Consider the following 18,085-nt stretch of genomic DNA (forward strand, 5'->3'; position numbering starts at 1 on the left):
AGGGTATCCTACACTTAAGAGGGTGTTTTTGGCTTGGTGGCAGCATCGCCATGTAACATCAAATCATTGCTGCCTTTCACCACACGCCCATTGGGGGCGGCTTTTTTTATTATGGGAAACTGTCGGTCTATTCATCTTTAACCATAGCAGTACAACGAACACCAGAAAATATAAAAATTACATTCAGATTCATAGACCACGACTACAGACACTAAAGCAAGCCGAAGGCGTGCCGCCATCATCGCCACCTCGCCGGAGCCGGGCACAACTTGTAGTACTAGACAGTCGAAAAGTCGTCGTGCTAAGGTCCCATAGGACCAACGCCCCGGAACAGCAACTGCCGCCGATGAAGAGAATTTTAGATCGGAAGGATCCAACCTGAAGAGACACGAACAAAGATCGGATCCACCAAAGACAACCATCGACCAAATCTCGCAAGATCCGCTAGAGACACACCTCCACACGCCCTCCGACGATGTTAGACACACCATTGGGATGGGGGCTTGGCGGGGAGAACCTTATTCCATCTTCAAGAAACTGCCGCCGTCTCGTCTTCTTGAGCAGGACACAAACCCTAACAAAACTTGAAGAAGTACCTGAAAATGGAGGCCTCCCGCCGACAAGGGCTGGGATCCACCGCGCACGCATGCCCTAAGGCCACAGGAGACGTGGGAGATCGGCGGCACCGCCGACGGGAGGCAGAAACCACTAGTGCAGAACCGGGCAATAGCACCGGTCATAAGGCCCTTTAGTGCCGATTCGGTAACCGACACTAAATTGTGGGCACTAAAGGCCCCCCCTTTAGTACCGGTTCAGCACGAACCGGTGCTAAAGGGCAACCACGTGGCACGAGCCAGCTCCGTGGGCGCGTAGGATACCGGTTGGTAACACCAACCGGTACTAAATGTTTGGGTGTGTTTTGGTTTTATTTTTTATTTTTACTTTAATTTTGTGTTTTTAATTTAATTTAGTGATTGTTTTACATATAATGAGTTGTTAAATCATTAGGTCAATGTACCGCAGATTAGTTTGACTGGATGCGTGGATCCTAGCTAAGTCATCAAGTATATGTCATATCCATATTATATATACTTGATCACCTAATTAAGTGATCGATGTAATATGGATATGGCATATACTTGATCACTTAGCTAGAATCCATCCAGTTGAAACTAATATGCAATTTCTTTCATAAATGATATAATAACTCATCATCATCATCATCATCATCATCATATTAATATAAAAACTCTTGCATCATATATATCATCACCAACAACAGTTTTCATAGCAAAGATATCATCGAGTTCAACATGGTAATGATATTATAAGCGTTCATAACACCACAAAAGCAAATCACTCTTTGAGATTAAGTTCAGGACGAAGAACACGGACATAAAAGGACAAGCACTAAGAGCATGAACTAGCTAATTAATCACTCCTGCTGCTCTCTCTCAGGTAAAATAGCATAGAACATGTATAGCTTTGCTGATTCATCATATTGGAGCATGTAGATGAACCTGTCTCCTAATCGTGGGTTGCGCTTCTGATTGCTGCCCCCTAGTACTTCTCTGTGATCGTTCACAATTTTGCTTCAGTCTTTTACTATTAAGCATTCCTCGCTATTAGAAATCCCGAATGCACTAAAGTGCATTGTAGGATATCTTGGCCGTAAGCTAACAATATTCATGATACCTTTAGTCTCGATCCAATCAGGCACAACATTCATCGGGAGTCCCTGTTGAAGAACATCGTATAGTAACATACTTAGCAATGCAGTTTAGCTTAAAAAAATAATGTATGCAAAAGATGCACTGAGGAGAAATAGTAGAAATCTTACCATCTTTCCTAAATATATGTGACCGTAGTTCAGTACAAACACTATTGGTCGCACGTTTTGTGTACTAACATTTCTAAATGCAGGAAGGAAATTTGTCTTGACAGTATCAAGATCCTCAAGCCATGAAACATAATGACTTGTCTCTGTAGGGCAACGTAGCAGAAATTCAAAATTTTGTACGCATCACCAAGATCAATCTATGGAGTAATCTAGCAACGAGGGGAAGGAGAGTGCATCTACATACCCTTGTAGATCGCTAAGCGGAAGCGTTCAAGTGAACGGGGTTGATGGAGTGGTACTCGTCGTGATCCAAATCACCGATGATCCTAGTGCCGAACAGATGGCACCTCCGTGTTCAACACACGTACAGCCCGGTGACGTCTCCTACGCCTTGATCCAGCAAGGGGAGAAGGAGAGGTTGGGGAAGACTCCATCCAGCAGCAGCACGACAGCGTGGTGGTGGTGGAGGAGCGCGGGACTCCAGCAGGGCTTCGCCAAGCACTACGAGAGACGAGGAGGGAGAGGGGTAGGGCTGCGCCAACAGGGAGATTGAATCGCGTGTTGGGCTGACCCTTTGCCTCCACTATATATAGGGGGAGAGGGAGGGCTGCGCCCCCACCTAGGGTTCCCACCCCAAGGGGTGCGGCAGCCCTAGATCCCATCTAGGGTGGCGGCCACAAGGGGGAGAGGGGGAGGTGCACCTAGGGTGGGCCTTAGGGCCCATCTGCCCTAGGGTTTGCCCCCTTCCCCTATTGGAGGCGCCTTGGGCCTTGGTGGGAGGCGCCCTAGCCCACCTAGGGGCTGGTCCCTTCCCACTATTGGCCCATGTAGGCCTCCGGGGCTGGTGGCCCCACCTGGTGGACCCCCGGACCCCTCCGGTGGTCCCGGTACACTACCGGTGATGCCCGGAACACTTCCGGTGGCCAAAACCATACTTCCTATATATCAATCTTTACCCCCGGACCATTCCGGAACTCCTCGTGACGTCCGGGATCTCATCCGGGACTCCGAACAACATTCGGTAACCGCGTACATACTTTCCCTATAACCCTAGCGTCATCGAACCTTAAGTGTGTAGACCCTACGGGTTCGGGAGTCATGCAGACATGGCCGAGACAACTCTCCGGTCAATAACCAACAGCGGGATCTGGATACCCATGTTGGCTCCCACATGCTCCACGATGATCTCATCGGATGAACCACAATGTCAAGGACTTAATCAATCTCGTATACAATTCCCTTCGTCCAGCGGTACAATACTTGCCCGAGATTCGATCGTCGGTATCCCGATACCTGGTTCAATCTCGTTACCGGCAAGTCTCTTTTACTCGTTCTGTAACACATCATCCCGTGATCAACTCCTTGATCACATTGTGCACATTATGATGATGTCCTACCGAGTGGGCCCAGAGATACCTCTCCGTTTACACGGAGTGACAAATCCCAGTCTCGATTCGTGCCAACCCAACAGACACTTTCAGAAATACCTGTAGTGTACCTTTATAGCCACCCAGTTACGTTGTGACGTTTGGCACACCCAAAGCACTCCTACGGTATCCGGGAGTTGCAGAATCTCATGGTCTAAGGAAATGATACTTGACATTAGAAAAGCTTTAGCAAACAAACTACATGATCTTGTGCTAGGCTTAGGATTGGGTCTTGTCCATCACATCATTCTCCTAATGATGTGATCCCGTTATCAACGACATCCAATGTCCATGGTCAGGAAACCGTAACCATTTATTGATCAACGAGCTAGTCAACTAGAGGCTTACTAGGGACATGGTGTTGTCTATGTATCCACACATGTATATGAGTTTCCTATCAATACAATTCTAGCATGGATAATAAACGATTATCATGAACAAGGAAATATAATAATAACCAATTTATTATTGCCTCTAGGGCATATTTCCAACAGTCTCCCACTTGCACTAGAGTCAATAATCCAGTTCACATCGATATGTGATTAACACTCAAGGTCACATCCCCATGTGACTAACACCCAAAGAGTTCTGGGTTTGATCATGTCATGCTTGTGAGAGAGGTTTCAGTCAACGGGTCTGCAACATTCAGATCCATATGTACTTCGCAAATTTCTATGTCATCTTGTAGATGCAACTACTACGCTACATTTGGAGCCATTTCAAATAACTGTTCTACTTGGAGCTATTCTAAATTGTTGCTCCATTATACGTATCCGGTATCTCTACTCAGAGCTATCCGGATAGGTGTTAAGCTTGCATCGACGTAACTCTTTACGTCTAACTCTTTATCACCTCCATAACCGAGAAACATATCCTTATTCCTCTAAGGATAATTTTGTCCGCTATCTGGTGATCTACTCCTAGATCACCTTTGTACCCTCTTGCCAGACATGTGGCAAGGCACACATCAGGTGCGGTACTCAGCATGGCATACCGTATAGAGCCTATGACAAAAGCATAGGGGACGACCTTCGTCCTTCCTCTTTCTTCTGCCGTGGTCGAGCTTTAAGTCTTAACTTCATACCTTACAACTCAGGCAAGAACTCCTTCTTTGACTGATCCATCTTGAACACCTTCAAGATCATGTCAAGGTATGTGCTCATTTGAAAGTACCATTAAGCGTTTTGATCTATCCTTATAGATCTTGATGCTCAATGTTCAAGTAGCTTAATCCAGGCTTCCCATTGAAAAATACTTTCCAAATAACCCTATATGCTTTCCAGAAATTCTACATCATTTCTGATCAACAATATGTCAACAACATATACTCATCAGAAATTCTATAGTGCTCCCACTCACTTCTTTGGAAATACAAGTTTCTCATAAACTTTGTATACACCCAAAGTCTTTGATCATCTCATCAAAGCATACATTCCAACTCCGAGATGCTTACTCCAGTGCTTAGAAGGATTGCTGGAGCTTTGCATACTTGTTAGCATCTTTCAGGATTGACAAAACCTTCCGGTTGTATCACATACAACCTTTCCTCAAGAAAATCGTCGAGGAAACAATGTTTTGACATCCTATCTGCAAGATTTCATAAATAATGCAGTAACCGCTAATATAATTCCAACAGACTCTTAGCATCGCTACGAGTGAGAAAGTCTCATCGTAGTCAACTCCTTGAACTTGTCGGAAAACATCTTAACGACAAGTCGAGCTTTCTTAATGGTGATACTTACCATCATTGTCCGTCTTCCTTTTAAAATCCATATGTACCTAACAGCCTTACGACCATCAAGTAGTTCTTCCAAAGTCTACACTTTGTTTTCATATATGGATCCTCTCTCGGATTATATGGCCTCGAGCCATTTTGGAATCCAGGCCCACCATCGCTTCTCCATAGCTCGTAGGTTCATTGCTGTCTAGCAACATGACTTCCAAGACAGGATTACGTACCACTCTGAAGTGGTACGCATCCTTGTCATCCCACGAGGTTTGGTAGTGACTTGATCTGAAGTTTCATGATCACTATCATAAGCTTCCACTTCAATTGGTGTACGTGCCACAGGAACAACTCCCTGTGCCCTGCCACACACTAGTTGAAGAGACGGTTCAATAACCTCGTCAAGTCTCCACCATCCTCCCACTCAATTCTTTCGAGAGAAACTTTTCCTCGAGAAAGGACCCGATTCTAGAAACAATCCCTTATTGCTTTCGGATCTGAGACAGGAGGTATATCCAACTGTTTTGGGTGTCCTATGAAGATGCATTTATCCGCTTTGGGTTCGAGCTTATCAGCCTGAAACTTTTTCACATGAGCGTCGCAGCCCCAAACTTTTAAGAAATGACAGCTTAGGTTTCTCTAAACCATAGTTCATACGGTGTCATCTCATCGGAATTACGAGGTGCCCTATTTAATAGTGAATGTGGTTGTCTCTAATACCAAACCCATAAACTATCGTGGTAATTCAATAAGAGACATCATGGTATGCATCATATCCAATAGGGTGCAGTTATGATGTTCGGACACACCATCATACTATGGTGTTTCAGGCTGTATTAGTTGTGAAACAATTTCCACAATGTCTTAATTCTGTGCCAAACTCGTAATTCAGATATTCATCTCTATGATCATATCATAGATATTTTATCCTCTTGTCACGACGATCTTTCAACTTCACCCTGAAATTACTTGAACCTTTCAATAATTCGGACTCGTGATTCATCAAGTAAATGTACTCAACATCTACTCAAATCATCTGTGAAGTAATAACGATATCCACTACACATCTTAGCACTCATTGGACTGCACACATCAAAATGTATTACTTCCAACAAGTTGCTTTCTAGTTCCATTTTACTAAAAACGAGGCTTTCAGTCATCTTGCCCATGTGGTATGATTTGCATGTCTCAAGTGATTCAAAATCAAGTGAGTCCAAACGGTCCATTTGCATGGAGTTTCTTCATGCATATACACCAATAGACATGGTTCGCATGTCTCAAACTTTTCAAAAACGAGTGAGCCCAAAGATCCATCAACATGGAGCTTCTTCATGCGTTTTATACTGATATGACTTACGTGGAAGTGCCACAAGTAGGTGGTACTATCATTACTATCTTATATCTTTTGGCATGAACATGTGTATCACTACGATCGAGATTCAATAAACCATTCATCTTAGGTGCAAGACCATTGAAGGTATTATTCAAATAAACAGAGTAACCATTATTCTCCTTAAATGAATAACCGTATTGCGATAGACATAATCCAATCATGTCTATGCTCAACGCAAACACCAAATAACAATTATTTAGGTTTTAATACCAATCTCGATGGTAGAGGGAGCGTACGATATTTGATCAACCTTGGAAATACTTCCAACACATATCGTCATCTCACCTTTTAGCTAGTCTTTGTTTATTCCGTAGCCTTTTGTTTCGAGTTACTAACACTTAGTAACCGAACCGGTATCTAATACCCTGGTGCTACTAGGAGTACTAGTAAAGTACACATTAACACAATGTATATCCAATATACTTCTATCGACCTTGCCAGCCTTCTTATCTACCAAGTATCTAGGGTAATTCTGCTCCAGTGGCTGTTCCCCTTATTACAGAAGCACTTAGTCTCGGGTTTGGGTTCTACCTTGGGTTTCTTCACTAGAGCAGCAGCTGATTTGCCATTTCATGAAGTATCCCTTCTTGCCCTTGCCCTTTTTGAAACTAGTGGTTTTACTATCCATCAACGATTGATGCTCCCTTTTGATTTCTACTTTCGCTGTGTCGCGAATAGCTCAAGGATCATATCTATCCCTGATATGTTATAGTTCATCACGAAGCTCTAGTAGCTTGGTGGCAGTGACTTTGGAGAACCATCACTATTTCATCTGGAAGATCAACTCTCACTCGATTCAAGCGATTATTGTACTCAGACAATCTGAGTACAAGCTCAAGATTGAGCTTTTCTCCCTTATTATGCAGGCTAAGAAAATCGTCGGAGGTCTTATACCTCTTGACGTGGGCACGAGCCTGAAATCCCAATTTCAGTCCTTGGAACATCTCATATGTTCTGCGATGTTTCAAAAACGTCTTTGGTGCCTCAATTCTAAACCATTTAGCATTACGCACTGAACTATCATGTAGTCATCAAAACGTGTATGTTAGATGTTCGCAACATCCACAGACGACGTTCGAGGTTCAGCACACTGAGCGGTGCATTAAGGACATAAGCCTTCTACTGTCTGCATAATTGCCACTATCAACTTTCAACTAATTTTTCTCTAGGAACATATCTAAACGGTAGAACTGAAGTGCGAGTTACGACATAATTTGCGAAGACCTTTTGACTATGTTCAGGATAAATAAGTTCATCTTATGAACTCCCACTCAGATAGACATCCCTCTAGTCATCTAAGTGATTACATGATCCGAGTCAACTAGGCCATGTTTGATCATCACGTGAGACGGACTAGTCAACATCGGTGAACATCTTCATGCTGATCGTATCTACCATACATGCTCGACCATGTGTTCCGAGGCCATGTCTGTACATGCTAGGCTCGTCAAGTCAACCTAAGTGTTTTGCATGTGTTCCGAGGCCATGTCTGTACATGCTAGGCTCGTCAACACCCGTTGTATTCGAACGTAAGAATCTATCACACCCGATCATCACGTGGTGCTTCGAAATGACAAACTTTCGCAACGGTGCACAGTTAGGGGGAACACTTTCTTGAAATTTTAATGAGGGATCATCTTATTTACTACCGCCGTTCTAAGAAAATAAGATGTATAAACATGATAAACATCACATGCAATCAAATAGTGACATGATATGGCCATGATCACTTTGCTCCTTTTGATCTCCATCTTCGGGGCTCCATGATCATCATCGTCACCGGCATGACACCATGATCTCCATCATCGTGTCTTCATGAAGTTGTCTCGCCAACTATTACTTCTACTACTACAACTAACAGTTAGCAATAAAGTAAAGTAATTACATGGCGTTGTTCAATGACACGCATGTCATATAATAAATAAAGACAACTCCTATGGCTCCTGCCGGTTGTCATACTCATCGACATGCAAGTCGTGATTCCTATTACAAGAACATGATCAATCTCATACATCACATATCATTCATCACATTCTTCTTGGCCATATCACATCACATAGCATACCCTGCAAAAACAAGTTAGACGTCCTCTAATTGTTGTTTGCATGTTTTACGTGGCTGCTATGGGTTTCTAGCAAGAACGTTTCTTACCTACGCAAAAACCACAACATGATATGCCAATTGCTATTTACCCTTCATAAGGACCCTTTTCATCGAATCCGATCCGACTAAAGTGGGAGAGACAGACACCCGCCAGCCACCTTATGCAACTAGTGCATGTCAGTCGGTGGAACCGGTCTCACGTAAGCGTACGTGTAAGGTTGGTCCGGGCCGCTTCATCCCACGATGCTGCCGAATCAAGATAAGACTAGTAAGCGGCAAGTAAATTGACAATATCGACGCCCACAACAACTTGTGTTCTACTCGCGCATAGAAACTACGCATAAACCTGGCTCATGATGCCACTGTTGGGCAACGTAGCAGAAATTCAAAATTTTTTACGCATCACCAAGATCAATCTATGGAGTAATCTAGCAACGAGGGGAAGGAGAGTGCATCTACATACCCTTGTAGATCGCTAAGCGGAAGCGTTCAAGTGAACGGGGTTGATGGAGTGGTACTCGTCGTGATCTAAATCACCGATGATCCTAGTGCCGAACAGACGGCACCTCCGTGTTCAACACACGTACAGCCCGGTGACGTCTCCTACGCCTTGATCCAGCAAGGGGAGAAGGAGAGGTTGGGGAAGACTCCATCCAGCAGCAGCACGACGGCGTGGTGGTGGTGGAGGAGCGCGGGACTCCAGCAGGGCTTCGCCAAGCACTACGAGAGACGAGGAGGGAGAGGGGTAGGGCTGCACCAGCAGGGAGATTGAATCGCGTGTTGGGCTGCCCCTTTGCCTCCACTATATATAGGGGGAGAGGGAGGGATGCGCCCCCACCTAGGGTTCCCACCCCAAGGGGTGCGGCAGCCCTAGATCCCATCTAGGGTGGCGGCCACAAGGGGGAGAGGGGGAGGTGCACCTAGGGTGGGCCTTAGGGCCCATCTGCCCTAGGGTTTGCCCCTTCCCCTATTGGAGGCGCCTTGGGCCTTGGTGGGAGGCGCCCTAGCCCACCTAAGGGCTGGTCCCTTCCCACTATTGGCCCATGTAGGCCTCCGGGGCTGGTGGCCCCACCTGGTGGACCCCCGGACCCCTCCGGTGGTCCCGGTACACTACCGGTGATGCCCGGAACACTTCCGGTGGCCAAAACCATACTTTCTATATATCAATCTTTACCTCCGGACCATTCCGGAACTCCTCGTGACGTCCGGGATCTCATCCGGGACTCCGGACAACATTCGGTAACCGCGTACATACTTTCCCTATAACACTAGCGTCATCGAACCTTAAGTGTGTAGACCCTATGGGTTCGGGAGTCATGCAGACATGGCCGAGACAACTCTCCGGTCAATAACCAACAGCGGGATCTGGATACCCATGTTGGCTCCCACATGCTCCACGATGATCTCATCGGATGAACCACAATGTCAAGGACTTAATCAATCTCGTATACAATTCCCTTCGTCCAGCGGTACGATACTTGCCCGAGATTCGATCGTCGGTATCCCGATACCTGGTTCAATCTCATTACCGGCAAGTCTCTTTTACTCGTTCCGTAACACATCATCCCGTGATCAACTCCTTGATCACATTGTGCACATTATGATGATGTCCTACCGAGTGGGCCCAGAGATACCTCTCCGTTTACACGGAGTGACAAATCCCAGTCTCGATTCGTGCCAACCCAACAGACACTTTCGGAGATACCTGTAGTGTACCTTTATAGCCACCCAGTTACTTGTGACGTTTGGCACACCCAAAGCACTCCTACGGTATCCGGGAGTTGCACAATCTCATGGTCTAAGGAAATGATACTTGACATTAGAAAAGCTTTAGCAAACGAACTACATGATCTTGTGCTAGGCTTAGGATTGGGTCTTGTCCATCACATCATTCTCCTAATGATGTGATCCCGTTATCAACGACATCCAATGTCCATGGTCAGGAAACCGTAACCATCTATTGATCAACGAGCTAGTCAACTAGAGGCTTACTAGGGACATGGTGTTGTCTATGTATCCACACATGTATCTGAGTTTCCTATCAATACAATTCTAGCATGGATAATAAATGATTATCATGAACAAGGAAATATAATAATAACCAATTTATTATTGCCTCTAGGGCATATTTCCAACAGTCTCCTCGCAGTTTAGTTCAGCCCCGAGACAGTGGACGGTCTTGTGTACCAAGCGCCGGACATGTTTGCTTGATTGGAAGTAAGCTGTCAATATAAATTGAGATCTATTAATTATTCAACTGGTTCAAATAATCTCATATCGAAGACATAAATATGGTTGAGAAACTCACATAATGGTAGAACTGGAGGCGTCTGCACATCGACCCAGATGTCTCTATTACCTTCAATATCATCTTCCGGACGAATATCAAAGGTGATAACCATATTAGGCTCAAATGCATAAGCCTTGCATAGTGCTTGCCAAGTTTTGCATTCAAAATAGGTGTATGTGTCTACATTGTATAATTTGACGTTGAAGGTATAACCATGCTCGGTCTTCAAGTAACTCTTTTTACCTCCATAGTTTCGTTAGGACTGAAACCTATCTTATCCAAGACAAAAATTCTTGCATGGCAGGGGATACGCTAGTAGAATAGTGAAAAATTAAAATTAAAAGTTGAAGCAAATGAAGCATAAGTCATGCTTAATTACGAAAAAAGACTTGTCGTTGTGACTTACTGTATCCACTTCGAAGTTCTCATCCAGCTTGATACTGAAGCGTCTATCATCAACTAGAAAATTTCTGCTGCACAGGCCGCGCTGGTCTTCGCAGTATTCGCACATAATGAAATCGTGTTCGTCGTCAGACGACATTCCTATGTTCATAGGTGAAACATTAAACACTTATTAGTTCTATTAATTCAACTAATTTTGTTAATTCAACTAGTTCAACTAATTAATTGAACTAATTCAACTAAGCACTTACAAAAAATATACCTAATTAATTGAACTAATTTAACTAACTAGTTCAACTAATTAATTCAACTAATTCAACTAAACTAGTTCTATTAATTTTCTTACTAAAAATAAGGTAGCTAGTTCTATATAATGAAATGTTAATTAGATAATGAAATCTCATATAACTAAATTAAATATATATCTAACATATAATTTATATCTAATTCATCTAACATTTGACATTAATATCTAACATATGTTCATATATAGGTGAAACATTAAACACTTACTAGTTCTATTAATTCAACTAAATAAACTAGTTCTATTAATTCAACTAAGCATTTACTAAAAATAAACTAGTTCTATTAATTTCTTACTAAAATAAAGTAGGTAGTTCTATATAGTAATATTTTGATTAGGTCATCAAATCTCGTATATACCTAAATTTTCTTACTAAAAATAAACTTGTTCTATTAATATTCATACTAAAAATAAACTAGTTATATTAATTCAACTAGTTCAAATCTCATATATATACCTAATTAATATCTAGCTAATTCATCTAAAATTGATATTCATATTTAACATCTTTTCCATATAATTCATCAAACATTAACATTCTAACATTATTATCCACGTAATTTATCTAACATTAATCTAAACAACAGAAAATAGAAAATAAGTAAAAATAATGTGTGTGTGTATGTGTGTGTGTGTACGAGCGGGGGGCGACGGCGTACGGGCAGCGGCGGGCGATGCAACGGGGACGGGCGGCGGGCGAGGCGGCGGGGGCGACGGCGGTGACGGCGACGACGGGCGGCGAGGGCGGCGCACTATGGGCGACGGGCGCAGTGAAGAAGTTGGATCGAGAAGAAGTGGTGGTCGATGAAACTGATTTTTTTCGTAAGTGTCATATATATATGAGGGGTCTTTAGTACCGGTTGGAGCTACCAACCGGTACTAAAGGCCAATTTTCGCCAGGCCAAGGGGCGGGAAACGGCCCCTTTAGTACCGGTTTGTGCCAAAAACCGGTACTAAAGGCCCAATCGTTAGTACCGGTTGGAGCTATCAACCGGTACTAATGGTTGTGCGCTGCCACCGGCGGTGCACAATGTTTAGTCCCACCTCGCCGAGCGAAGGGCAGCCGCACTGGTTTATAAACCCAGCCGCGGTTGCTCCTTCGAACTTCTCTATATAGCAGGCTTCTCGGCCTAACTAGGGCGCGCTGCCCTGTGAGTCTGCTGGCCCTTCTGGGCCTGCATTTGCACATCCTAGGTCTGGCAGGCCCACTAGGCAGCGCCCCAACAAATTTTTTATATAGTTTTTTTCTTTTCTGTATTATTTATTTTCTTCTATTTATTTTTGAGTAATTTTTTATACAGTTTTTTTTCTTTTCTGCATTATTTATTTTCTTCTATTTATTTTTGAGTAATTTTTTATATAGTTTTTTCTTTTCTGCTTTATTTTTTTTCTATTTATTTTTCAGTAGTTTTTTTGTGACCCTCTCTACTCTTTCGCACATGCTATGCGGGTGAAATGATAATACCATTGCAAGTTTCAACATTTTCAGAATTCATTTTGTAGTGATTTTCAATTTCACGGTCATTTAGCTCTCTAAACAATTAGGTAAATGACTGAAAAACAACAAATGATGTCAGAACATGTTGGAAATTGATGACGTCGCTTTGAATGTTGCATACTGAACACAAAATAAGTCCGGAGTTCAAATAAGTTTAAGAAACATTGAAGTGCCCGTGTAACAGATGAGTTCTCGTCCGAAACACTGATACTCCGAAAGAGTTTGTCCAGTTTATACACGAAGTGCGTCCAGTTTTTGCCGTGACCCTCTCTACTCTTTCGCGCATGCTATGCGGGTGAAATGGTGATACCATGCCAAGTTTCAACATTTTCATAATTCATTTTGTAGTGATTTTCAATTTCACGGTCATTTAGCTCTCTAAACAATTTGGTAAATGACCGAAAAACAACAAATGATATCAGAACATGTTGGAAATTGATGACGTCGCTTTGAATGCTGCATACTGAACACAAAAGAAGTCCGGAGTTCAAATAAGTTTAAAAAACATTGAAGTGCCCGTGTAACAGATGAGTTCTCGTCCGAAACCCTGATACTCCGAAAGAGTTTGTCCAGTTTATACACGAAGTGCGTCCAGTTTTTGCCGTGACCCTATCTACTCTTTCGCACATGCTATGCGGGTGAAATGATGATACCATGCCAAGTTTCAACATTTTCAAAATTCATTTTGTAGTGATTTTTAATTTCACGGTTATTTAGCTCTCTAAACATTTAGGTAAATGAGCAAAAAACAACAAATGATGTCAGAACATGTTGGAAATTAATGACGTCGCTTTGAATGCTGCATACTGAACACAAAAGAAGTCCAGAGTTCAAATAAGTTTAAAAAACATTGAAGTGCCCGTGTAACAGATGAGTTCTCGTCCGAAACCCTGATACTCCGAAAGAGTTTGTCCAGTTTGTACATGAAGTGCGTCCAGTTTTTGCCGTGACCCTATCTACTCTTTTGCACATGCTATGCGGGTGAAATGATGATACCATGCCAAGTTTCAACATTTTCAGAGTTTATTTTGTAGTGATTTTCAATTTCACGGTCATTTAGCTCTCTAAACAATTAGGTAAATGACTCAAAAACAATAAATGATGTCAGAACATGTTGGAAATTGATGACGTCGCTTTGAATGTTGCATACTGAACACAAAATAAGTCCGAAGTTCAAATAAGTTTAAGAAACATTGAAGTGCCCGTGTAACAGATGAGTTCTCGTCCGAAACACTGATACTCCGAAAGAGTTTGTCCAGTTTATACACGAAGTGCGTCCAGTTTTTGCCGTGACCCTCTCTACTCTTTCGCACATGCTATGCGGGTGAAATGGTGATACCATGCCAAGTTTCAACATTTTCATAATTCATTTTGTAGTGATTTTCAATTTCACGGTCATTTAGCTCTCTAAACAATTTGGTAAATGACCGAAAAACAACAAATGATGTCAGAACATGTTGGAAATTGATGACGTTGCTTTGAATGCTGCATACTGAACACAACAAAAGTCCGGAGTTCAAATAAGTTTAAAAAACATTGAAGTTCCCGTGTAACAGATGAGTTCTCGTCCGAAACCCTGATACTCCGAAAGAGATTGTCTAGTTTGTACACGAAGTGCGTCCAGTTTTTGCCGTGACCCTCTCTACTCTTTCGCACATTCTATGCGGGTGAAATGATGATACCATACTAAATTTCAACATTTTCACAGTTCATTTTGTAGTGATTTTCAATTTCACGATCATTTAGCTCTCTAAACAATTAGGTAAATGACTGAAAAACAATAAATGATGTCAGAACATGTTGGAAATTGATGACGTCGCTTTGAATGCTGCATACGGAACACAAGAAGTCCGGATTTCAAATAAGTTATTAAAAATAAAAAAGAGGTGCAATGCTGGTTAATTTGCTTCAAGCCTTTCGGAATAGTGTAGACTGCACTGCACATAGCTCAGTGCAATCTATGCTATTCCGAAAGGCTTGAAGCTAATCAACGTGCAGGTGAGCATTGCACCTCTTCGTCATTGTCTTTGCACTCATGGCTTATAAACCGCTCATACTGCATGTCTCTTGGCGAGGTGGGACTAAAAATCAGCTTACTAAGAAACTCTAGTACCAGTTCATGCCATGAACCGGTACTAAAGGTCTTCGTGGGGGCCCTAGCCTGACCACAGCCGCACTGGCCTCATTAGTACCGGTTCGTGGCATGAACCGGTACTAAAGGTTGCCCACGAACCGGTACTAATGATGCCCGCCCGCCTAGCCGTTGGAACCGGCACTAATGGTCACATTAGTGCCGGCTCAAATTCAAACCGGCACTAATGTGCTTCACATTTGACCCTTTTTCTTCTAGGGAACCCTAACCGCCTTTTCTTGGTGGAGGGACAAAGGGAGGAGACAACAACTAATATGCACGTCAACTGTTCGCATGGCCCAAAATGAAAACTCACATCCTCTAATATGTGAAGTGTTGCCAGGTATGTCAACATGCCAATCCTGATAGAGCTGCCTACCCAGGTCTGCTCGAGCCCTTGCTTGTGCCCAAGGAGTCGTGGGAATTCATCAACATGGATTTCATTGATGGATTGCCTTAGTCTGGACACGCCAATTACATACCGGTTATCGTGGACAAATTCATCAAGTTCGCCCATTTCTTGGCTCTCTCTCATCCTTACACGGCATCAAAAGTGTCCCTGCTCTACATGAATCACGTCTATTGCCTGCACGGCTTTCCTGGGGCAATCATATCAGATCGTGACCCCATCTTCACAAGCCACTTTTGGCAAGAATTCTTCAAATATCCTGGCACCGGTCTGCCGATGAGTATTGGCAATCACCCACAAACAGACGGGCAGACGGAGTGAGTCAACCAATGTCTCGAGACATTCCTCAGGTGCTTCACTCAAGCCTGTCCTCGTCGCTGGAGCTACTGGATTCCTTTGGCACAATATTGGTACAACTCGTCGTTCCACTCAACTATTGGTATGTCTCCTTTCCGAGCTATGTACGGGCACGAGCCCCGGCAATGGGGGCTCACAACAACCTCGGCCTGCTCTGTTCCCGCTCTTCGCTCGTGGCTCGATGAAAGGGCTACGATACAACATCTCCTACAACAGCAGCTTCACTGTGCTCGCAATCTCATGAAACAGCAAGCAGACAAGAAGAGATCTTTCCGAGCCTTCAATGTAGGCGATCAAGTCTTCCTCAAGCTCCAACCTTACATACAGACGTCTGTGGCAAACAAAGCCAACCACAAGCTCTCGTACTGATTCTTTGGACCGTATCGCATCATTGCACGTATCAATGAAGTCGTCTACAAGTTGCAGCTACCAGAACACTCAAGTGCGCCTTGTCTTCCATGTGTCGCAGTTGCGGCGTGCACGGATCCTTACTTCTTCGACTACCGACCTTCCAGAGTGTTCTGACATTCCTTCTGTTCCAGCATCGATTATTGATTACCGATGGCGCAAGCACCGTGAAACTATGGTGGAGAAAGTCCTGGTGCGCTGGTCCAATCCTGCAGCAGTGCCGGACTCGTGGGAAGACAAGGAAGCTCTTTGCGCTCGGTTTCCTGTAGCAGAGGCTTGGGGTCAAGCCAGGAGAGGGGATGTCAACAACTCTGCCAATCAGGTCCCAGCAAACAGTGACTTACACACATCTATGGTAGACCTGCGCCCACAACGCACCAGGAGGCCCAACCCACGAGTCGCTGGATCGATGATTTTTGGTCGTGGGTTCATGAGAAAAATGAAGTTTTCACCATAAGGTCCGCCTACCTATGCTTGCTGAGACAAAAAATGCGGAGAGAGGCATGGCTTGAAGGGCGGTCAGATAACTCTAATAATGAACGGGAGTCTAAGCTATGGGGTAAACTCTAGAAGGTCAACGTCCCATCAAAAGTTAAGGTCTTCTTATGGAGACTTTCTCACCAGTCAATCCCTACATCGGATGTACGCCACCACCGAAACATGTCGACCACCACTATATGTGGGTTGTGCGGCTCCGAAGACTCCTGGCAACACTCCTTGCTGCACTGCACTATTGCGCGATGCGTTTGGGCTTTACAGGATCCTGACCTGGTAGAAGCTTTGAACAATGCAAGGGAACCTGATGCCAAAAGATGGCTATTTGCCTTGCTGTACATGCTATCCACGACTGAGTTTATTCAAGTTGCAGTAACCCTTTGTGCACTTTGGTACTCAAGGAGACAAGTCTTGCATGCAGATATTTTCCAAAGCCCATTTTCTACCCATAATTTCATTATGAAATACATCCGGGAACTAGAAGAGTGCAAGCCCAAGCGGGTTCATACAGGAACAGTGGCAAATCAGCGTCATGTCCCTCCAACATTGGATTCCTCCGCCACCTGGTTTTGTTAAAATAAGAGTGGATGGGGCTGTTGCTAGAAATCAGAATGAAGGTTCTTTTAGTGCGGTCTGTAGGGATTCGGCGGGAGTTTACTTGGGCTCATCTGTCATCAGAATTCATGGAATTACAGACCCGCCGACGCTAGAAGCTCTAGCTTGCTGTGAGGCGCTTGCTCTAGCTTCAGACCTAGCATTATCGCATGTGATTATCGCCTCGGACTGTCAGGGTGTCGTCACGGATATACATAACCAAACTGGGGGAATGTATACAAGCATTGTCAAGGAGATAGTAGAGGCGGCAAGAACGATTAATGATTGTTCCTTCATCTTTGAAGGTAGAGCCTCCAACCTCGAGGCATATAGCCTCGCTAAGCACGCTTTCGATCTAGATTTTGGGCACCATGTGTGGCTTTTAAACCGATCAGATCTTCGATGTATTCCTATGAACATTATTGAGTAATAATAAAGTGTGTTTAGACTCATAAAAAAAAACTACTTCTACAAGCAGGCGCGACGCTCTGGGCATCCAGAGGATCAGGCACGGCACTGGCGGCGGCTACCTATTGTTCTTTCCCCGTCTGCAACTCCCCAATGTCAGGCAGTTATTTTGTCACATGCAAGATGTAAAACAAACTAGGATGCGTCTAGCGGGCAAACAGCTGCCCTTTAGCGCTGCGTGGCGGCCGGCTATTTTAAAATTTTTTTGTCCCCTTTCCTAATTAATCATTCTAATTAAGA

The sequence above is a fragment of the Triticum urartu genome, chromosome 7A, assembly GCF_056163025.1.
Source record: "Triticum urartu cultivar PI428250 chromosome 7A, HENAU_Tu73, whole genome shotgun sequence".
Classification (NCBI taxonomy): domain Eukaryota; kingdom Viridiplantae; phylum Streptophyta; class Magnoliopsida; order Poales; family Poaceae; genus Triticum; species Triticum urartu.